The 24727-nt window shown below is 43.3% G+C and overlaps 1 protein-coding gene across 1 annotated transcript in view; it reads left to right on the top strand.

The window, feature by feature from the left end:
* FAM98A (family with sequence similarity 98 member A) overlaps positions 1–24727 on the top strand; it is a 435025-nt gene that overhangs the window by 1287 nt on the left and 409011 nt on the right. The window lies entirely within an intron of this gene.

Here is a 24727-nt window from a genome sequence, read left to right as displayed (position 1 = left end):
ACACAGATCTCTTATATTTTGCTTTGTAGAGTTTTCGGATTCCTGATTTTAATCCTCTGTCAACAATGATTGTTTTGAAGTGAATAACTGGTAGTCTCCTTTGTAGGCCTTATTCTGGCCTAGTTTGATACTCGTTTGTTCTTGGGTAGAAGAGGAAAGAAGGAGAGATTGTGAGGCAGAGAGAATGGTGCAGAGCAACAGAGGTTCATGTAACAGAGCTTTGGAGAGTGTCGTGTATGTACTTTTGTAAGTATAGCTGTGGTATTGCTGGTTCGTCTAGGTCTACAGTACGATCTGAGTTCTTAGCTGAACTCGCGGTATGTTTTGAGGGTGACGGTTAATTGTGCTTCGGTTGGTCTGACAGGGAGCCGCAAGAATCTAGCGGGTTGTCTCAGAATCTTCCGTAATGAGATCGACTGTCTTGCATCTATCGACAGTGAGGGGGAGGGGGAGAGGGAGAGCAGAATTCTGGACCATTGTATCCCCCATGGAACATTGTCTTTATTCAGGGTGCTGATACAAAGTTCTTTTAATGTGATTTCACGGTTCAGTTGTAGAATGCTTAATTAAAAGAGACTGTGCTACCTACTTCCAAAATCTGGTAAGTATGTGCTCAAGTGTGCCTACTATTTGAGGGACTTTACATCTCCACCACGTTGGGCTGTCTTTATGATTTTGGCCTTGTCTATACTGTCTGCTGATCATAAAGCCCAGTGTAGTACATAGAGTAGGGTTTGTGATTTTACTCGCAGCCCTCAACACTGTGCTAATTCTTTTACATATTTGTTCCCATTGGGTGATATCAAGATCGATGCCTACATTTTGTTCCCATTTCTTATCGGAGGTAGAGCTGCTTTATTGTTGCTGTGTTCATGTGGATTGTGGATTCTATTTTCATAGAATGTATTGGCATTATTTGCTTTTCAGCCGAAAGCCCTTTGTCGTATTATTTAGTGATTCGTCTCTTGGCCTAAGTTTATGACTTCGATTTAGTTTTAGATATTACCGTATTCTTCATTTGGTAGACAGTATTTTTGTTGAACATCAGCAAATGTCTTATTTTTAACTGAAAGTTAATATATGTAGAATATTTTCTTCTCGATCCATGCTTCCAACATACTGTGTTTCTTGTTATTGTTAGCTTGAGGTTATGCCATAATATGAATTTGCTAAGTTTGTTTTTGATTGTACCAGGAGTTTTACAGAAACTAACATTTTTGGAGGAGACTGCTAGTATTGTATGGTCTTTGTGGGTGTTTGCGCTGTGGGGTGCATTTAAAAGCCACAAACAGAAGTCCATTGCACATGAATGGCCGCATTTTAAACACTGAAACAAAACAGCCTGGCCTTTGTTTTGTTTTGCTTTTCAAGTAAAATTAAGGAGCCATGTGGAAAGGGGTTTACCTAACATTACCAGATAAGTAGCATTTTAATTTACAAAAGCGGGAGGAATCGAAGATCCCTGTCACCTGGAAAACATGATTTTTAAACATTGAAAACGAAAACGACCTGCATGTGCAAATAAAAATGTTTTAAAAATAAGTGAATGAAATATAACCGCTCACAGAAATGTCAGGAAAACAAAAAATGTGTGGGTTGACAAAGAGCAACGTATATTATTTTTCACCCACAAAACTCCAGTGACATTTGAAGAGCCACTTTGTCTTCATGAAAAAAATCCAAGGCAGACCCTTTTGCTAGCTGTGGGGAAAACTTCACGCGGAAAACTCCCACACCCAGCCTGGATGTCGCATCTCCCATCTAATGAGAAACTGCAATACAAATGTCCTGCTAAAGGCATTGAAATTCAGTATTCTCTAGACCTGCTGGGCTTTGAAAGCATGGAACTCAAGAAAAGTCACCCTTGGCTGGAGCATGTCTAATATGTGTGAAAATGGGGGCACCCACTTTAAAGAGCAAGCTTCCCACACAAAGGAAACTGATAAAGGTACACGCTCACCCAGTGAAAACAAATGGCCAGGAGCAGGACCATTTGTCTCACATGAAGATTCACAATTTATTTTAAAGGATTATCATCATCTAGGACTATTATCTAGGCATTTTTCTCAGCCACCCTAAGGCAGATGGATTTCATCTATGTACCTTATTATTTTTTTTTTAAAATGTAATTTTACAGGTGATTTTTGGGGATATAAAATTCTTCCTGTGATTCTGGGAACTGTAAGTACCAGTTAAAGTATGTTTCGGGGTGATCTGAACATGTTCTAAATGTGAGAGTTGGTGAATCGGTGGAAATTGAAATTAGGGATATGCTTAATAACGTACACCTTCATAACTGTTGTGCTTTTTATGGAAACGGCTGAAAGGTCCCACATGGCCCTGCTACATGATACAGATTATGATGGTCAGCTTTTCTAATTTCCCCATGATTAGTGGAGACGGAATCTGTTTAGTATAGCAGTTGCTAGTTGTGATGCATAACTAGTTTTTGCCAAAAAGTTGAACAAAGAATGATGACAAATCAACCAATCCCGACTTGGAGGCTGGGTTTAGGAGGAGAGAGAAGGGTAACTGTCCAATCCTAGTGGCAGGGATTATTGCAGGGTACTTGTCATGATTGTACAATTGGTGGGGACTGCACTACGACAGGTGGGCAGAAAAAGGAAACACAAATACAGGACAGAGTGACAGACCATCAGGAAGGCTGCTGAAACCTACCATATGACAGCTGTAAGGAGACACCAGAGGAGATTGCTGAGAGTGCATCTGGGTGGAGCTGTCTATTTCTAGGAAGGCCTCAAAACTGACCTAAAGAAGGAGAGCGGTAGGCCATTTTTGAGAGTGAACAGGCCCCTGCCCTATCTTTCCAGAGTGTCCTGAGATGCAGCTGGCTTTCTTGAACCTTAAACTGAGGCTTGCTATTTAAGTAAAACTCAGCCCTGGGGAAACTAAAAGGTGAGGGAATCTGCTTGCCTTGAATCTCTTCCCTTTTTATATAGTGGGCAGGGGGGCAAAACTGTGTACATCCTTAGCCTATTTAACCAAATATATTTTAATTCCCCATTTGGCAGAAGACTACAGGGTGAAGTTAGTTAAAATTTGAAAATAACAAAACTCACTTCCCAGTGTGCGCTGAAAATTATAGCCTATACGTTAATTGACTAATCCTTATTCAGCTGACCCCGACTTCTTTAAGTAAGAGGGATGTCTTTGTTCTTAAATAAATTCAGCCTCCCCAACGCAGGCCTTTCAGTAAGGGGGGTCTGAAATCCAAAATTCCCCAAAGCATTCCAATTTTTCTGTCGACTTCCCAACCTAGGCCAAAGCAGGGGGGGTCTGAAAAACAAAGCGATACATCGCCCTTTGTTTTAAACCAAAAGTGTTGGCAAAATTCTACTGCCATAAGTATTTTTACCAATCTTGAAATCATACTGCTACCCTTTCAAGCCTGCAGGAAAATTAAACGCGCACAACATTACATAAGTGCCTTTTGTTATTGATCAGTGTAATTCTTTTGTGAAGTGAAATTTGCAGAAAGTAAGAAATTTGTTTCTTTTTTTTTTAACTCCCTTTTGTGATTTGTGTTTGCCACGGATAAAGTGGTTTTTGATATCTTCGGCCTGGTTCTTGGCTCATTCTTGGCTCTGGGGAGAGCGATCCAAGGGGCATCTGTATGAGATAGGGCTTTAAAAAAATCTGTAAATAGTTTGTTGCATAACCACTTGAGTGGGGAGGGAAGGAACTCCTGTGTTGAGGGTGGCTTATCAATAAACGGTTACAAATTGGGGGCTCGTCCGGGATATAAAAAATCTTCGCATTTTTAAAGCGCTCACACAGCCCGAGGCATTGAGGTGCTGTTAAAGGAATATGTCCGAGTTGGTTATTTATAACGCACTTCATACCCAGAGGTTTCAAAGCGCAGGCCCAGGGATTGAACCTGTGTTGCTTCGTGTCGTCTTGTTTCCAAGGCGAGCACGTTGCTGCTGAGCTATCCTCCTGGGACCGATCGTGTTCCTGGCCCATGACAAGTAAATTGTTAGTCTATTCATTTTGATGCAGTTGCGTTAAGGTGGAGAGAAAGTCCTCTTTGTTTTGTTAAAGTGCTGCTAGGACTCGACTCCTGAGTTCCAGGGAGGTGAATAGGTAACACATGGTGAATAGGTAACACATGAGTGTGTAAGAATTTATTTGTGGGAGGAAATTTGTAAGGGTAGCCCAATTTACAGGGGTAAAGGGGTGCCCCTAATTGCGCTCACACCAGAGTAAATGCACCCCTCTAGCCACTTAGGGGTGTCCCTAATTATAAGGGGCATTAGCAAATCCAACATGTAGCTGTTTTGCATGGTCATGAGTCTCAATGCATGGAGCTCTACTTGGATGCTGTTGAACCCATTTTCTGTCATTGGCCAGCTGGACTTATCTGAACCCACTTGGCGTTAGGAGCTGCTTGTAACCCAGGAGCATAAAAGATGGAAAAAGTCTCTGCTGCGATTTCGATACTCGTCGGGTCCGATCTCTTCTTTCTTCCCCGCTGTTGAAATCGTCCTTTTTCTGGCAGCATACAAAAATCTTATGTGTCTGCAAGTTTCTTCCTGCTTCTTTAGGTGCTGGAGTGGCTGCTGGCACCTTAACCGGTATTTAGTCTCCCTTCAGGTGTTTTTGCAGGATTACTAGTAGCTCTGAGTGCGGGGTGGCCAGTGAGCGCTTGCCCCTCCAGGAGGGTGGGAAATGCAAGTAGGCTTGTCGGCCACAAACTCAGTAGTAATCCATCACTGCTGCTGTACCTTTCGTAATATCGGGGATGGTTGCACTGTGTGTTTGCGCCAACAGGAACTGTTCCTTCTTTGCTAAAACAAAGTTCATAGTCTATGGCTCTATGTATTCGCACTGGCTTCTCCATTGTTGCAATCCATGTCAGCGTTGTTATGTATTGGGACCACATTTGTGCACACATAGTCTCTACTCAGGCTATTGTGTCTTTGCTGTACTCGATCAGTCCATCTGCCGGGCACGTCACTGTGGTGCCTTGCCATTGTCGTTGACATGTGAGTAACCTCCCAAGGAAAAATATGGTACTTGTAGACACTTGCTGTATTTCATGTTGCCATTGCATAACGCTGCGTCTAGATCAATGTTCCTCTACTGCACGCTGTGTGCCTGGAATGTGTGCTTTATTCTACATAGTGCAAGATGTACCAGGCATTTTGCTTCTGTAAATGGGACTGGATGTGGAACTAAAACCTTAGGAGCCCCTGATACGTGGTTACACGTAACGGCTTTCATTTATCAAATTTGTTCCTGCAGTACACATATCAGAGTACCAGCTGCTGGAGCATTCTGCATATTCTATGTCCGATATGGCGGCGAAGCCCAACCGCTTATATAAATCGTACTTCCTGTTTTATTCATCTCAGAAAACTTGTAAAGAGTGGCCAGCAAAAAGTGAGACATTTTGTGATTGTTCTTCATCATAGACCTAGTCATACTAGTATTTCCAACTGTCCACCCCACCCTTTTTTTTTTTTTTTTTAATATGGCCACCCCATATAACAGATACCTGCATCCACTCCAACAACCATGACCAGTATCGTACAAAACCATATGTTACTTAAAAAGCATAATGTATAACCCTAGAACCAATGATGTTCTTTTTAACGTTATCCCTACATAACAGAGGTTTGAACATGTCTGCCAGGCATCCTTGCTTGTCCCTGGAGAGGAGAAAAGGTTATCAAGAAAGAGGGAGGGGGGGTAGAGGGAGAGAGGGGGAGGTAGAGAAGGGGTGAGGGAGAGTCCCTTTTCCCTCCAGGGCCAACAGGGTTCTGGAGTTTAAAAAATTGAAAAAAAGACAAAAAATAAAAGAACAATAAAAGAAAATCTGCCATGTGCCACTGCACACCACCCTGGCATGGATCCTTAAAAATGTCTCTTCTTTGGCTATGTCCTTACTGAGCTTTGCCTTGTCTCAGGTGCTCTTCGGACATCTGAGAGATGCACCCAATATCTTAACTCCTTTACACGGACTGCGAGAGGAGTACAGAACACCACCTCATATGGACCTTGAAAGCTGGGGCTGATCAGCTCCCCATGTAATAATTGTCCAGTTGTAATATGGGCAATGCTGTGTATGCAACTGTGTCTTGCTTGCTACATGGGTGGTCACTATTTCTTCCCCCCCTTTACCGCGCACCACTACTGCCCCTGTGTGCCTCTGTCATGTCTCCTGGTCAATTGTTGATGACCCCCCAACATATAACTCCTGTGTATAATCTGGAGTTGCTTAAACAGAGGCCGTACATCTTAGTCCTCAAAAATTGTCTATTCATTTTGTCAGTCATTCCAATTTACAATTATGTCTTCTGTCCTTCCCTGAGACTTTGTAACAGCGGCCTTGTGTAGACTGCATAGTCTTGGATCCATGCCCTACAATAATTGCATAAGCCATTTTCCTTGACAGTACTGGGCCTAGGGGTGGTGCTGCCCTATCTGGCAATACCTTTTCCCCATTTGAGTTGTCCCAAGTATAGTACCTCCTGTTGGCAGTATTGTGGCAGTTGTATCTTTTTTATCTGCCCTGTACTGCATTGTTCATTTTTACTACATACCAGCAGATCATCCACATACTGGAAGATTGTGCTAGGCATCTGAATATTTCCCAAGCCGGCATGCAGTACTCTATTGAAAATACTTGGACTTTCACATTACCATGTCGCTTTCTTGGGAATGCTACATAGGATAGTCGCCCGATTTTTGAACTACCGGAAATTCCTTTTGCACCACATCATTAAGAGGCCGTAGATCCTGGATCATCCTCCCAACTACCCCCTATTTCTTTCTTGACTGGGCATATGGCTGTATTACACGGGGACGTGGATGGCACAATGATCCCTTGCTCTAATAGAGCCTGAATAGTGCCTTTTATCCCTTCCCCTGCTTCCCTTGACAGCGGGTACTGCCGCACCCTCGGTAGTAGTGCTCTTGACTTCAATGTAATCTGTACTGGGGTCACATCTCTCAGTAACCCAACATCATGTGGATTAATAGTCCATAATTGTGCTGGCACATATCGCATGTCCTCAGAAAGTAGGCTGGTCACCACTGCCATCGGGGTGCACTGTACCTTCCTCTACTGCACAACGAAGTCATGGGAGATGCAGATTTCATCTCCCCATTTTGCTAATTGTCCTCAAATAACACCTCATCAGTCATTTCCTTCAATTGTACTGTCAGGTCTACGCATAGTACTGTGTTCCGCTCGCACCCTTCCTGGTCTGTTCCAATCAGGACTACTCTTTTGTCTGACACTACTAGTCCTTGGCAAATCTAATGACAGTATTGTCTCTGCCACCATCTCGGGTGGCACCGTGGGTCAGAAAATAACATTTGTGGGCACTCACCAACACTTTGTTGTAATTTGAGGCACTGTTTGCTAATACATTGATACCATAGTCCAATATGTCTGGGACTACTGACTCCTTGCTGTTGCATTTATTATTACCATTGCTCGAGCTACAGTCATCTGTGTAGTGGAACACACTACCCCTTGATCTGTGAATTATACAGTTGCATGTAGTTTACTGAGCAGATCCCTACCCAACAAGTTAACTGTGGAACTCTCTGTATTTTAACAAGGGGGCTCGTACTACCTTCCCTCCCACTTTTCTATCCAGATCCTCAGTGTATGGAACTGGAGAAATGCCCCCCGGAATCCCTGCATGTCAACAGTTTTACCTGATAATGGAAAGTTCCCCTCCATAATGCATGATTTAGTTGCTCCTGATCTACCATAAATATAAATTGCTTATTTCCGCCTCCACAAAGGGCTCCTTTTCAGGGTGTGCGGTTGTCAATAGGATTGGACATGCAAGTGCTCTCTGTGGGCTGTCCTAATCAGAATTGTATTTGTGCCGGGGCATGAAAAAGGGCCGCCCCCGCCATTTAACTCCTTGGAATGGGGTGCCTGTTTCCCCCTCACCCTGCTGCGGTTGTTGCCCCTGCCTGTCGGACCCCATAAGGGAACTGATTTTGACCCCCTCGCCCACATTGCTGTTGTCCCATTCCTTGAGGCCCTTGGAATCCCTGCCCTGGAGGCAATGGCCCATAATTAAATCCCATCCCAGGCCTGTTCCTGCATTCTCTTGCGAAATTTCCCCATCTCTCACAATACCAGCCCTGTGATGTCCCCAATCCTCCCCGGGGCCCCATTTTCTCCCCCCAGACCCTCCTGCCTCCCCCCCAAAGCCTCCTGCTCTTGCTCCTCAAACTCCTCCTCTTCCCCTTGGTGCTCCTTCATGCTGCCACTGTGGGTTGGAGTACTGCCTTCCGCACTGCCCCTGTCCTCCTTCACCCCATACTGCTGCAATTGTGGGATGCACAAGTGTCTCATGTCCTTTCACCCTGAACCGGGGCCGTCACCGGTGCTTGGATGGCCACCTTATTTAGTTTCTTTTCCACTAATTTTGCCTCGTCCGTTTGCCGCTTCTGTGCTGTTTTCACTGTCCCGCTCCTTGATCTCTTAAAATGGTGGACTATTATACTTTGTATCTCCGCCCACCCTTTGGCTTCAACTTCCTCGATTTTATCTAGTGCCTTCTGGTTCTTTTTTGGTAATCACCTCTTTATGATAAATTAGAAAAATGGTGCTCCACGTTTCCTGTAACTTAAGAATAAACCTAACTGCGTCCTCCTCATCCATTGTACATTACATTTAAGAATGTAAGTCGGGCGTATCTGGCTACATCCTTCATAGGGCATCCCATACCCTTGCCCTTACCTCATTAAAGGCTGCTCCATCATATTCATTATCTGCCAAACTTATCTCGGGGTACCCAGCCCTTAACCATGTGTCCCCCCAACTATGGCGACAAGTAACACCTTAGGTCTCCTAGTGCTAAGGCTACCCCTGCTGTTTGTTTTTCAAATTCATAGATCCATTTACTACCTCCGGCTATAAGCTGGGAGAGAGCTTTAATCTAATTTATTTCGTCCCTTTGATGCCATGGCACATACTGCGTTACCCCTACTCCTTTATGTATAAGAGGCATCTGCGTGTTTATTTTGTTTTCTACCCCCTTTTTAGTATTATTCTGATCTTATAATACCACAATTAAATCTGGTCTATTTCTTGGTCTGTCCCTCCTCACTGCCTCTTGTGACGGGGTTCTCACTGCCTCTTCTCCTTGGTCTTTCCTGCCCTGCCTCTTCATTATTTCTACCACCTTGAGCTTCCCATTAATTTTCCATTGCTTGTTTTATTTCTTGTCCCAGGACCCTCCATACCCTCTCCCAATCTTTCAACACAAACATTTTTTTATTAGATTTTACATCTAGTGTAATTTAAAGTATAATAAACAGTTCACATCATTCAGAACATCTTGACAGTTTCATGTAACTTTTTTCCCTTGTTTTTCTCACCCCCCCCTCCCTCCGATCTACACCTCACTTCGCTCATCTATTGCACACATTACCCGAGAGTCTGTGTCTATTACGTTCCTATCAAGGCCCGCTCTCCCCATTATCCCAATCCGAGATTGATATTGTGGCCACCATGTCTCCAAGCCACCAATGTTCCAGCTTCTGCCTCCCAATCTCCCCTCATCGCCTCTTGCCATACCTTAGTTTCCGCCTCTGCCCATTTCTTCAGATGAAGCCACCATGTATGTGCTGACGGTCTTGTGCACGCTTTCCAACTCATTGCTATCCTGCGTTTGGCTCGTATATACGCTAGGTCTTTGAGTTTTCTTACATGTTTGGCTCTTTTCGGCCTCGGGAACCCCTTAAAAGACATACACAGGGGGTGCTTACATCTAGGGTAATCTCCACTTCTGCCATGATACGACCCCCCCGCCCCCCCAAAACTCCCTTATTTCAGGGCACAAGCAAAACATATGTGCCATTCCTGCGTCTAACTCTCCGCATTTCGGGCATGTCTAGATCTGCCTGGTGGAATTTAGCTATTTTGCGGGGTGTCATGTATGATCTGTGAGTGACATATAACTGGATCTGTTGAACTGCGTTTCTTGACACCCTTTTGTGGTATCCCTGTGCTCTACTCCACACCCCAGCCTCCATTTGCGCCCCCACGTCGTCGTCCTCCCAATCTAATCTTGTTTGCTTTCCTTGTCTTGGACATCAAAAGCTCATAAATGCGGGATATTTTGTGGCCTCCTTCAGACAAGTCATAAAATGTCTAACGTTGTATTTGGCTGCTTGGTCGACACCGTTTTGGGCCACGTACACTTTATAGTCTGCATTAGCCTGGAATATGTAATATATTGGCCCGATGTAATCCTGCTTCCACCACCAATCTATCAAACTCCCTAGGTTGTCCCTCTGTCCAAACATCCCCGACTGACCTTATGCCCACCGGTTCCCATTTCTGCCTAATACGCAACCTCGTTTTGATCGTCTATTCCATTCAGCGCAACTAGCAGTATCTGTGGGACCACATGTCCGGGTTACCCATCAACTGGCAGGCTCTACGCCATACGTTACCTGCCAATCTCAGCAGTCTGCCTTCTCCCACCCTACGTTGGTTTGGTAACCACATTCTTTCATTCAGGTAATACAGAGAGCTTTCAGCGCTAACAGTTTAAATTTAGTTGTTCGTCCTTCTGAAAGCCATCTGGTTACATATTGTAGCTGGCTAGCCAGATGGTACACTTCGAAGTTTGGTAATCTAATGCCGCCTTGCACATGTGTATTTTGCAGTTTCCCCAATGCTATCCTGTTCCTCGAGTTATGCCACATGAATACCCTGCATATGCTTTGTAATTTAGAGAAGAATTTTTTGGGTACCTCGTGTGGGACATTTGCGAAGCAATGTAGTAGCCTAGGCAGCACCACCATTTTTAATAACTCCACCCTCCCCATCATGGTTTAATGGTAGTTTAGCCCAGGATGCCATTCTTTTTTTCTATGTTGGAAACCGTCTTTTCAGTATTCCGTCTGTGTTTTACTTCAGGGTTATGGTATACATCTATTCCTAAGTATCGAAACGTCTCTGTTTCCCAAGCTATCGGTAATATCAGCAATTCTTGTTTCGTTGTTCTTGCATATCTCCCAGGGGCAATATACTCGACTTTTGTGAGTTAAATGTTATGCCTGACATCGCATATCGTGCCATTAACTCCAAAATGTATTGCAGGTTGTGTTCCGGGTACCTCGGGTACAGTAACATGTCATCCGCGTATAGTGATATCAGGTGTTTCTCTCCTATAACGGTAATTCCCACTTCCCCATATTGCTGCCTCAAGTGTGCTGCCAAGGGTTCTAATGCTAAAATAAATGGCATCGGGGACCACGGGCAACCCTGTCTGGTGCCCTTACTTAGCTGCCACTGTTCTGAGATATTGGCGACCGTTTTAACTCGTGCCACCGGCTCACTGTATAATAATTGCACCTATCTCAGATATGTGGACCCAACCCATATTCTTCCAAAACCGCCAGCAACCAGGGCCACTTAACAGAGTCAAACACTTTAACCGCATCTAGTGAAACTATATTACTGCTTCTTGCAAACTTGCTTGGGTGTGGTCCATGATGTGATAGGAGTCGCCTTAAGTTTTCTGTTATGTTCTTATATAGCACATAACCCGCCTGGTCCGTATATACCAGTTTGCTTATGATTGGTTTTAGCCTGTTTGCCATAACTGCCGTCAGGATCTGACTGTCCTGATTGAGCAGTGATAAGGATCTATATGACCGGCATTCCGTGTCTGGTTTATTGGGTTTGAGGAGTGGAATAATGATCGGCTCTCGTAGGGACTCGGGCAGTTAACCTCTACCCAACGCCTCCTTGAGCATTGCTAACATTGGGTCTGGGGGGGGGGGGGTTTATTTCGTTCTTGTAAGCTTTATAAAATTCGCTAGGGAGCCCATTTGCCCCATGAGCCTTACTGGCGGGTAGTAGCTTGATCTCTTGTTCCAGTTACTCTATCGTTATTGGGGTTTCAAGGCTTTCTCTTTCCGCTTATTCGCGTTTGGGGAGTGTGATTTCCTCTAAGGCTTCCTGTATATCTATCCTTCTTCCTCGATGGGATCTGCATATAATAACCTTTTATAATAGTCCAAGAAGCATGCATTTACACCTTCCTGGGTGTCTTGTACTTGCCCATCCCGTCCTTGTATTGCTCTTGTGGTGAATCTTCACTGCCCGTGTTAAATTCAAAGTATTCTTTTATTTCGCCTCCCCTCAGAACTCTGTATCTTTTAGTGATTCCGTCCTCAATCTCCATGTTGGCATTCTAGCCCTGGGTAGTCTGATCTGCCATGTGACCACCAGCGGGGCATGATCTGATAGGACTATAGCTTTATAGTCTGCTTGTGTCTCCTCCTTTGAGTCCATAAACACGTAGTCAAGCCTCGTATTTAAGCTTTGTGGAGCGGAAAAGTGTGAAAATTCTCTCTTCTGTGGGTAGCGCTCTCCCCTTATATCTGCCCACCTGAAGGTTTGCAACAAGGTGTTCAAGGCTTTGTTGCCGGGGTCGGGTGTGCAATTTACGTGTCTGACCTATCCAATAGCGGATCCAACGTACAATTAAAATACCCCCGCGCCCCACACTACTGTGCCATCAATGTAGGTGCTAATCTTTGTACACAGGGACTTGAAGTAAGCTGTGGTATCTAGATTTGGGGCATACGTGTTGATTATGCATACTTCTCTGTTTTCTACCAGCCCTCTAATCAGTACCATCCTCCTGTCTTTGTCCACTGTTGATTGCGGAATCTTAAACAGGACATGTGGTTTTATCGAAGTTATAACCCCTCTGGCATATGCATACTATGTTGCTCCTATGGTTGTCCTTTTCCATTTTCTAATCTGTAGCTTGCTTTTCTTTGAAGTGGGTTTCTTGCAATTTTTTGTCGTTTTAAATATGTCATAACTCTGTTGCGTTTTATATAATTATTCAAACCCCTTGAAATCCAGGTTACTATCCTCACGTCACCCATTGTATCCAGGTTGCCAAACCTCCAGACTAAGCTCTCCCTTGTGTCCTCCCTTCCATGGTGCGTAACTGTAGGCCTCCCCTTCCCAACTTGCTCAACACACCGTCTCCTCCCCCCAAAACTAGCCCCAACAATTGCCCAGCTCCTGTCTCCCTCTCTTTGCGGCGCCTTGCCGGTACTCGGAGCGCTGCAGGTGGATACTATACCACGAGGGGGGGGAGGGTTAGATCGTTCCCTGTTCTGCTGTTTCATGCACAACGCGCATCACTCCCACTTTCTGTCAATCGGCATAGGTCTCCCAGCCCTCCAGTTATACCTCGGCGCCCCCATCAATGTGTCACTTATCGCTCTCCTCGCCTTCTCGATTTCGCTGTTCAGACGGCATATTCTGGGAATCCAGCCAGTTGTCCACCTCTTCTGGAGTTTCGAAAAACTGGGCATGGTCCTTGTGCAATACTTTCATCTTGGGAGAGTTTCATTCTCATTCTCAGAGGGTGTGTGCCGGCTAGCCTTTTTTGCCTTCTGTGTACGTGTCTTATGGCAGATCCTTAGTTGCACAGCGTTGATTCCTTGGGCCGTGACGTTGTGCGGGCCCGTGTCGCCTCGCCAGCTGATAATCACTGGCTTCTGATGGTATTTTCGTAACCCGAGTGGTTGTGTTCTTGTCCTTGGCAGTTCGTTCTCTTCTCACTTAGACGGCCGCCTACTATGCTCTGGTTTGCTTGTTGTTCTTCACACACGGGTCTATTCCTCTGGAGCGTATGTTGATTCTCAGCCTGATAATTCCACCGTCTTTCGAGCAACCCTCGGTGCTCATGCTACAGTGTCTTGTAAGCTGTGTCTCACCAGTCACTTTACATGCGCCACGGCTGCACCGGAGTCCGTGATGCGCTCCTTATCCCAGTGGCCGTTCTATTGAGTCGAAGGGTCATTCCTTCATGGAATTTGAGTGGTGTATTTTGAAGAAGGTTAAAGGGAGAACTCAGGAAGAAATTAATAGGAAACTAACTAATTTGGAGCAGAAACTCTTGTTAAAAAAAAAAAAATAAAAAAACATGTGACCGGGCTGAATGAAAACATTGAGTGGCACAATATCAAATAAGAACTGTTTTCTAATAGTCCAATGGTTTGAGTTTTGCACTTCCGGTTGGTATTTCCCTATGTAGCTACCATCTTTGTGCTGCCATTAACAAATGCAAATGAACAGCGTATTGTAAGGACATAGTCTTGATCTACATCCTATCCTCCCGTGAGGTATTTGCTATATCCATTTGTTTTCTTCAATGTACATTGTACATCTAATTGTTAAATGTGAAACATAGAAACAAGGGTCACGTGTGGCATTTCCTCTCAACCATTTAGAATATAAGGGGGTCATTTGGTCTGTATATGCCTTGTGGCATTTGGCATATAAAGATATAAACTAGGCCCACATAATTTGGCTATACGTAATTACAAAGGTATTGGATGTTGTTTCTTATACCCAATAATGATCTCTATGCATTGATTTACATGTGCATTGACTCTGAGATAACTTCTATACTGTGTTGTTGTCAGGACAACGACCACATTGATGGACGGCACATTATGTGATGTAATCGTGTTACACGATGACGTCATCGCGCTACTCGTAATTGCGACGTGATGCGTGCTGTGTTTTCTGTTTGGCGGCCTGATTTCATCTAGACTGCAGAGAACTATGATGGTTGTAATTTGTAATACACTTTATCCAACTTTTGAGAGGTAAGGAGGCTGAATTCTATAGGCAATTTTTAGTAGTGGAAGCCAATTGAGTGACCGGCAGTTTGGCTAATTGTGGGTCTGTTTTTATTATAGGCTAGGTGGTGAGGGTGGATAATTGAATTGTTCATGGAAAGGCATAATCTGGAATGGAATTGGACTTGAATAGTGTGGTTCCTAGGTCCAATTAAAACAAAGCAGTCAGTGTGTATTGAGGTAAGGGATATTGTGAAATCTAGAGTTTTTAGGTGCATTACTCCTTCTCACTTGAAACTCATTGAGTCTTTTGTGTTGCCAGACCCATTTATGTTAAGAAATCCAACGAGTGACCCGCACTGGTGGAAGTGTACATTTTACTTCCCAATCTTGTTTCAAGAGAGAAATGTAAATCTTTCTCTTCAACCAGTCTCAATGACCAAGGGTGAGGATCAAGTGCATGCCCACGCATTTATTTATCTTTGTATTGGTGGAGGAAGTTGATAATTGTTTACCATGTTGTATATTGAAGTTATTTTTTTTTCAAATTGGTTCTTGGTATTGGTCTAGTAGAAGTGAACTCTCCATGCCACTAGAAAGGTGAAGAACAAGGATTGGAACTGTTAATTAACTTGAAGACATTTATTGCTACAAGTTTTGGCTCAGGTATATTATTAATTGCATACTTGTTGCACCCTATTGGTGATTAGGTGTGGCTAGGTTCAGTAATCAAAACACAAAATGCCCATTTAGTAATATTTGTATGTATGTACCCTTAGATATAGGAACCGGGATTATAGAGGAACGAAAAAAGACCTACCGACAGCGCAAGACAAATTTCTGCCCCTGAAGAATGTCCAGTTATTTACCACATCAAGAACAGAAATGTATGAGTTGGACTATGTTGACGCAGTAGGAAGCAAGAGAAATTAAGTTGCTACTGTGTGGTTTCAAGCATTTGTGGACTTGATTCTGTGAGGTGGAATCATTCTTTTTATCATTGTATACTGATATGTTGTGTGTGTTTTTTAATACTTGTGCTATGAATAAGCAAATTCATTAAAATATGACATTTTAGGAAACTTTGTATATGTTAATTATACTATACCCAGCCCACATTTGCGAAGTGGTTGCTTATAGTTTCTTGATATCTTAGGGTCAGTATGTTGTGTTATTGATTATGTATGTGTCCCTTCTTTTGATTGAATAGGCATTCTTCCATGCAACATCCTGCTACACTTTCAGTGCAAGGGTACATTCTGAACGCTTGGTGCATAACGTGTCTCATACACTTGATGAGGTATGGGAACAGTGGAGGAGGTTCCCTTTATTGCTTTTCTCCGTCTGTTACAGTATGATGGTGGTCAGGGGGCGGAAACTGGCAAGATGGTGTCTACCTGCTCCTCTACAGTCATTTCTGTTAAATTTAAATTTCCAGTTTACTATTTCCAAGAGAGAACGCAGCCCATCTACCACGGTAAATAGCTGTAACTTGCTCTTTATTAGGTGCTACATTTCTCTTGCAGTGTGTTGAGTACACCCAGGTGGCTCTCTCCCTCTATCCTTTTAATGCAACCCCTGTAACGAAGATTACCTGCAGTCCCAGCCACCCGGGTGCCACTGACGTTGATCACTGGGCTGAATGGAGTGGCAGGCTTCTTCAGGTCCCTTTTTGGTAGTCCTCCGCACCTGTGTGTGAATATGCTGAATAGGTTGCCTCTGTCTCTTGCAAAAGTTCATCAAAACATCGGCCTTCTGGTGAATATTGTTATAGAACTGTTCACTAGTAATAATGAGGAAGGTGCACTGGTCATCCAAGAGCACCTCATGGGTGTCGATCCTGTTTTTGCATGGTATTGCAGTGCATGCAGAACAAAACTAATGGCAGGGCCTCTGGCCACTTAAGGCCAGTCTCTTGAAAGAGGTAATTTTTGCAGTTCTTCAACACCCCATTCTGTCTCTAGTAGCCCACTGGCTGTGTATGGTGTGGCAGTGGGACTTATGCTGAATGTTCAGGGCAGTACCCAAGTCTTACACTAACTTGCCCTTTCATTGGGTGTGCTAAGAGGCACTAATCTCTGTTTTGATGTCTCTGATCAAAGTTTACCATGTGTTTGTTGTTTTGGCCGTCCTTCTGCACCGAAAGGCTTCTACCCAGTCTGAAAAGGTCTACAACATACTATAAATTGTTGCGTTGTGGAAGCTGCGCAGTACACATGCAGATTTAATGTTGGGCCGTGGATGTGCTCCTGGCATTGCGTGAACATTCTTTCTGACGTTATTCTGCTGACACATGATGCACAGTCTGAAACATGACTGTGCAATAGCAGAACATTCTGGAGCATAGAAGGCCTGCTTTGAGGGTTGCAGTCTTGCCCCAATTTCCTAAGTGAGCGAATACATGATAAATATGAGGCAAGTATGACAAATATTTTTTGGTTGATGCAGCGACTCTTCATCTTGCCACAAACCGTCTTGTGCAAGAAGTGTGACCTTTTCTTTGACCATCAGTCCTTTTTCATCTCTGCTGTTGCATCGTGAATGTGAGCTTAGTCCTCGGAGCTTAGGCTCCACTGTTTAGTCTTGATATGTACTGAGCTGGAGGTGCCTGCCTGTTTAGCAGCTGCATCTGCTAAAACATTCCCGCTAAAGGTTTGCCACATATGGTATTTTAATTGGTGAGCCAGATGATGTCCGCTTATACAACTCCCCAAAATAATGTGCTACTCCAAAGATGTATCGGGAGTCGTGCACTCTGTCGCGCAGCTACCTTTTATAAATGGGCGAGTGCTACTACGCTGCTCCTTGTGAGTGCATGCACTTGGGCATCTTTCTGCTTTTGAGAACGTCAACTAATGAACGTGCTGTATATCCTACTATTAGTTGTCCACCTTATCCGTGTAACAAGAACTATCCTCAAAATATAATAAGGCTGCATTGTGAATAGGAGTGTCAAATGGCTTTTTCCCTTGGTGGCAGGAGTTGGTCAGTAATGGCCAGTCATGTAGTATATTTGTCCATCGAACAATAATAATTCGGTATTGGGAATCGGAACATGGTGACATTGGATGAATTTAAACCCCATTTCCTACTTGTTAGATCGTGATACTGACGTGCAGAGATTGTTTTCAACAATACGGCAACTATGTAACGGGGAACAGTTAAGGGTGAATGTGTTGAGTCTACTTATCTATGTGTTATTAGGTAGGCATGTATTGAACAATGATTAACAGTGTAATATAGATCTGAGTGTGGATCCAGACCAATCACAATGTTCTGTTCATGTATTCAATTCAGTGTTCCATTTAAGGCATGTGTATTCTTAGAGTGTTATTATTTGTGGAGTTCTCTATGGAGTTCTGAAATCTTCAGTTGGGTCCTGCCTTTCCAGGTGGTGCCTGCTGTCGCTTGAACTAGACTTAAAGAAACAAGTCATTAACTACCACATTGCCCCGAGTTCACTTTTTTAACAGAATGCAAGACATAAAATAAGCGGCATCGCAATTGACGTCGCATTAATAATTTGCTCTTCATGTCATCATGACGCGCTCACTGCGCAATGATTTCAGAGGGAAGACTTGTACTGATTGTACTAGAGCATCTGTAACTGCAAGCAAAGCAGTGGCGTTAAATCAGAACAGGCAGCAGCATTTTTTTTCAAATGTGACACATAAACTAGTACCACACCCAGTGAGTGTTTGTCGGATGATAACAACCCAGGCGTGCATGAGCGAAAGACGCGAGGTGTACTGCTGTCAGCTAACATTTGGCAGGGGAGGGGGAGAAACGAGCGCTGGCAGTTGTGCCACTGCCGCTCATTCCCTGGAAACATTCAGAAACGAAGCCATGTTGCGTAAAACTGCTTTCTTTTCACAATCGCTGCAGAGCCCCCACCCCAAAATAAAACGCTCTTCTTAAACAGCTGTTTTAAAAATACATATATTTCGATTCCTCCCGGGAGTGCCCGTAACACTTCTACCTCATAGTGCCTTCCTTGCCCATCAATGAATTCAGTTGCACTGCTCATTCTTTACTTTTTGCTATAACATGCATGACAGCAATTGTAACGTGCATTAACTCTTCTCCTTTGCTTTCAATCCTGCCTCATTGAAACGCTGCTTTCTCAGCTGTGCCCCTTCTACTGTAATAGATCTGATTGCATAATCTAAGGAGTTCTCGTGAAACCGGTGCAAAAGGATGTGAAATAATGGATGATTTTATCCAAAATGCTATCCAGCGATGGTCTGCGGGGGTGCAGAGGCTGCTTGCCCTACACATGCACCACAGTAAATGAAACGGGGCCTTTTCCCATTTGGTAAAGCAGGTGCCTGAAAGTGTGCAGGGTACTTATCGGCTGCACTCTTGGCTATCAAATTCTTTTTTCAAGACTGGCTTTTGGATTTTGACAAATCGCCACTAATTGTCAGCAAGTTTTCCTAATGACTGTACAAGGCGCCACAAAAAGTGTAGGAGAGACCCTTTCCTCTGGCCTAATTCCGAAGGTTGAATTTCAATTTATGCGTACAGATGAAAAAGATTGGTGAAAACTAAATGTGGCCATGGGTGCCAATTTTTGATTTCCCTTATGAGGGTGGACAAAATCTCCCTTAACCACACCTAGCCCAAATAGGAGTAAGCAACTGAGCAAAGAGACTACCTACAACCCTTCCCTGAGGAAATTTATTTAACATGAAAGTGTCCAAATTGCATCATTTAAAAAAAAAAAAACGTTAAGCTTGCTAGGCACAGATCATGAACAGTCATGTGACAATTATACACATATAATGTTACGCATCATATTTTTCATAAGAAATTTAGAAAAGCTGCAGAGTTCCATGCAGTTCTGAACATAAGATCTCAACAGTTACCAAACCTGCTGAGCTACTTGGCTTTGTCTTTCAGCAGCTGTCTCAACTTTAAAATTAGTCAACATTGTATTTGAATCCCCTGAAAATTGTCAATATCCTTTCATAACTAACTGTGCCGTTCCTGTACTTGATTAAGTCAACTGTATTAAGTCATGGAGCATTCATTTAGGATAAACGGTTGGAAATCTCTTTATGGATGCAACGTGAGCTTCCTGACAGTTTTACCAAACCGAGGGAGTTACCGTTATATGTACTCTGCACTGATTTATGTGTAGCAGACCTCCTGAAATGAGCTTGCGTGGTTGGCAGCATATGTTCGCTCTTCTGTCACATAACACTTAAGGTGCATGCAAAGCAACTACTGGAGAACGCTAGTAATGTTCATAAAGGTATCCAGTATTTATAACGAAAAAAGGACACATTTTAAACGACACCTAAATGACGACAAAAAGTCGAATTTTAAAGTAAGTATATATGAGGGTGGGGGTAAGGGATCAAATGGGTGGGGGTAGTTGGGGTGAGGGTGAAAAGGCAGTAGAAAAAGGGGGGGCTTTTTTTTGTTAAATTTAACTTTTTCGTTATTCAGGTGTCGTTTTAAAAGTATGTTGTTGTTTAGGGTGTTGTTGTAAAGACCTGGAACCGGACATAAAGCAATGCCAACTTTTGTCACCTAATCGCACTACTTCATTCTGCCTCCCACTTCTTCAAAACATGAAACTGAGCTCACAAATCCTATCCTGTAGCATTTTGGAGCATGCCATTTTGCCTTTCTGTACATATTATAAATCCACAAGTATCAGAAGGCAATATGGTAGGAGGTTAAAAGATAAGAATGTGATTTATTTCACCACCTGATCTGTGGCAATGACAACTTGAAATCTATGAATTGACTCCTACAATAAGACTTGCTGGTATACATCGTGCAAAGGCATCCATCTTGATGTTATTCATGATGTGTATAACAGTTGCAATTGAAACAATCAGCAGTAAAATCAGTTACATTTTGTTGGGTAATAACATGATCTGTTAACTACACTGCATCCCAGTACGATTGTAAATAATACTTTGCGCCAGTGTGCCTATGAATGGACGTTTTTGTTGGCTTGGGATGCGGAATCCCAATTAGATGGCTAGTTAGTCCTTGCTTCCTTCTTTGACCACACTTTCTGAGACCCAGATTTCTCATCAAATATTTTTCCATAGTTTGTCTGTGTGTTGCTTGAGCTAAAACATGGCGCTGATATGCAGTGCATTCTGGGGGCACTCAGAGCCAGAATGGATATTTACTCCATGCCTCAGTGAAAACTGCACTTGCTTTGCTAAAAAACATGCTTTCACTGTAATTCGTTGCTGAGCTTGGTATGCAGGCCTCAGTCAAGGACACTGCTGGGAAAGCTGCTGGGATTCACAGATGTCGGCTGGTACCCGATAAGAAGGTAATTTCCATGCCAAGTTTGTAGATGAGTTATGGAATTGTTTTCCGTGGTGCTTTAGAAGAGGGAAGCTTTGCTCCTTGGGGTTACTGTCGGTTGCCCCGGCCGGCAACCAACGGTCACTCATCAATGCTCAAGCGCTAATGACAGAAGGTTCGTGAAATTGCCAACCCTTTTTGAGGGTATATATGCCGAGTCAGGTGGAAAAAAAACACAAAGACCTCAGTCGGAGGTGGGACGCCTTGTTCCGACCTTCCTGTTGGCTGTTGTGCTCTCGGCCTGGCTGTTACAGGGGTCTTCCAGCCGCTTCTGGCGCGATGAGGGATTCAGTTACGCCCATGGTGATGTATTCTCTTTAATTCACTACCTTTTCTGTGATTTATTTCTGTGTTATCACTGGTTGCTTATGTATGCTTAACTATGAATAAAGAGCCGTATAAGTGCTCATTATTTCGCTAACTGCGTGTCTGGTTGTGAGTTATTGTTCCGTCTACCTACGTTCAAAGCATTTGCTCTGCTCTGCAAATGTACTGGTGATAAATAACTGTCCGTGCACTCTTGGCGAGTAATACACTGTCGTCCCATGCTGCATACTCCTGTGTAACAGCCTTAAATGTCCCTTAAGTGCGTCGCTCTAAGGAGTGTGGCCAGAGTGAGCTGCTTTATACATTTGCTAATAATCAAAGGTTGCCAGTCCTTACAGCTCCTAAAGCAACCTTGCATGCCATTTTAAATGACCCGTTGAATGTGCTGTAAGAAATATTGTGAACTGCTTGGGTAGATTTACCCCCATCTCCTATTCCTGTTGGGCATTCCAATTTGGACGTTACTATAGTCTCCGATACAAACCTTGGGAATGTATCCGAAATAGATTGGCTGGGTGAAACAATGGATTCAGAGGACCTGAAAGAAACTGATGACACGTAGAAAGAATAGGAGAGGGGAGGGAAATAATAGATTGAAGAGAGGCAGAGAGGTGAGACAGGAGGGAAACCGAATGGGATAGTGAATGGATAATTTTAATGGTGAGGGGGGGGGGAAAGATGGGGAGTACAGAAAGAAGGCACAGGCGAGGCAGCACACAGGTAAGGAAGAAATGCCATATATTGGCCTCGATTTGCTTTAAAAAATCTGTAGTTGTAAGCCAACCAGTTGCTTCACAATTTAGCAATAGGTGTATGCTAAGGATTGACAAGCACTGTACTTCATAATAAAATAAGGGCACACAAGATCTTTGAGGTATTGCAACAAAAGTAAGGATTTAGACGCTGCTAATCAAATTTGTATTTAGCAATTTTGGCTAATCAATTTTGGAATGCTAATTTATACCTTGTAATATTTTCACCGGTATGGCTGCTGCTGACCAAAGGCACGGGGCAATTCTGCGACTGAGTCTAGGACTGTACTGTGAGGTGGGGATTGGAGATTGCAGAGGGGAGAAGTGTTCTCACCAGGAGGAAAAGTTACAAGGCATGAGCCCTACAGCCATGGAAGAACACAAGAAGCCGCCAAAGGTGTTTAAGCGGACCCCCTACTTGTGGTTTTTATGATCGTGTGCTCAGAACAGCTTAGCCTGATGTAGGGTTTCTGTTGTGTGTGGGTCAGGCTGTAGCAGTCAGATCCTGTTGGGAGAAAATGTGTCTGGTGTTTTTGTCTTGAAAGGCAAATGCAGATGTCTCTGATTTGATGCCTGACACTAGTTTCTCCAGCAGGGCCAGCCTGCTCTGCAGAGGTCAGAGGAGCCCATAAAGACCATGTAGGTAGAGGATACTGGGGTTTAGTGGCATTAGATTGTTGTTTTAGCTATAGTGACCGTAACCAGGTGTTGTACTCCATGGTTTGAATAAGGAGCAGCAAGCATAACTAGTAGTCTTCACACCTGTACCAACATCCCATTACAAGGATGAATCATTGAGCAAATACTCCAGTGGAGGCGACAGTCCGAGATGGCAGGAGGATGATCTGGCATGTTTCCGAGGTCCAGCAATGTAGGAGAGTGCTGAGAGTTGCCAAGTAAAGTTCCTCCTGAAGAAAATGATCAACCTGGAGTTGAGGGAAAGGGGCATCACAAACTGTTCCTTTGATCAGAGCTTCACCATTGGGATTTCACGAACCAAAACACCGTCTCTCTGGATGCTTCTCGGTCAAATCCTAGCAGTAGATGAGGCTCCTTGTGTGTGGCAACTTTTATGTGAAGCTGGCAGGTAACCTTAACCTCCAGTCAAACATTTGGTGGCCATCCAATCGCTGTTGGCGACTGCAGCAACTTTCACAAGCTTCTACATGGGCAAAAACGGAGGATGTGGATCCCATTAGAATCGGGCACAAAGAACCCATAGCAAAGGTAACCTCATATGTATTTAGGGATTTATTTATGGTGGGGAGGGGCAAACTGAACTGAAATGCAAAATGCTAAAATCAATAAAGCATGTGACTGTTAGGAAGTTTGCTGAATACTGGGTACTGCCTTGAGAGAATTATAACCGTACATAAACCATGTTTAATTTCTGCAATTAACTATGGGCTCTAGACTATGTTTACAATTGATTTGGACTGGTTGAACTTGCTTGAGGGGGGAAAAATATGAAGGCGCATACTGGGCCCAAGGTGTATAGATATGTCGGAGTCCATGGGATGGACCTCTTTATGGGAACAGGAAGAGCAAATCTAAAAAAAGGATTTATTGAAAAATGTGCGATTGGGTCTCCAATTATATCCACCGTGGCCTGCTGAAAACCTATAAAGATTATGTGGGATGCCAAATCTTTGTCCCCAAAAGTATTTGCTGCTATCAGCGGTTCCTGCGTTGACGTTTATGCTTTTCATGCACCTTAATCAACTACCCACGCTAGGAATCCTAGGGCCTAGATTAGGGAAGCTTCCCGAGAAAAGGGGCTGTAGATTGTGCAAGATTAAAGAAACCTGAGTCCAATCGGCATTTATTTATTTCCATTTTATAAAGTGTAATGACCTGTTGTATAGCATTAGTGTCGTTGTAAAAGTTCTCCCTAATATGTAGATGTGATAGAAAAAAATAACATCGGCAACTTTGAGGAAGTGTATTCTGGCAAGTAACATGCATTTAAAAATGGCTTTTATTAAATTTTGACCAAGAATAAGCGAATGCTTTGAAAATGCATAAAAGTTGCTGGGGGGTAAACTTTAATTCTAAATAAGGACTGCTCCTATAAATGTTGTGAATACATGGAGTATAATGGTGGATTGTGTACTTATTACTCTGATCTTTTAAGATGTGTAGGTATTTATGGAATTAAGATAATCTAGCATATGTATGTTTTTAGGTAATGAGTTAGATTTAATATAATCCCATTTATGAATGCAAGGTTAAGAATCTTGGTCATCTTTGACTCCACACTTTCCTTCCCCAGTTTATGGATTTTAGGGCGAATCTTTTTTTATTTTTTTTATTTTTTTGTTTCGTATTTTTTAATCCCTTTTATTCCTTTTCCAGTATTTGACACCCTGTGGATATCTGCTTCATGATCGTGCACAGACACCCCTTTCAGATTTCTGATAAAAATTGGTATCTGCTGTGCGATTCCTTTTCTTTTTGTTTCATTGGTTTATTAGCTGCTATAGTTGGAGTTACATTTGGATCCTTGTTTGTTTTTTCTTCCGTTTTTTTGTCTTGCCATTAGATTTTATTTTGTTGGGCTGGACCTCTTCCTCTATTTCTTTTATGGACACCTCATCAGAGTCTTTACGGAGAGGATCAATCTCAGCCACTTGTGCCAAGCGAAGAAATTCCTCCATTACAGAGGCTGAGAGGAGTGTCAATCA

Source organism: Ambystoma mexicanum, chromosome 4q (genome assembly GCF_040938575.1).
Source record: "Ambystoma mexicanum isolate Mex_15411 chromosome 4q, UKY_AmexF1_1, whole genome shotgun sequence".
Lineage (NCBI taxonomy): Eukaryota > Metazoa > Chordata > Amphibia > Caudata > Ambystomatidae > Ambystoma > Ambystoma mexicanum.
The sequence above is the reverse complement of the archived record's forward strand: the minus strand, read 5'-3'. Positions and strand labels throughout refer to the sequence as shown.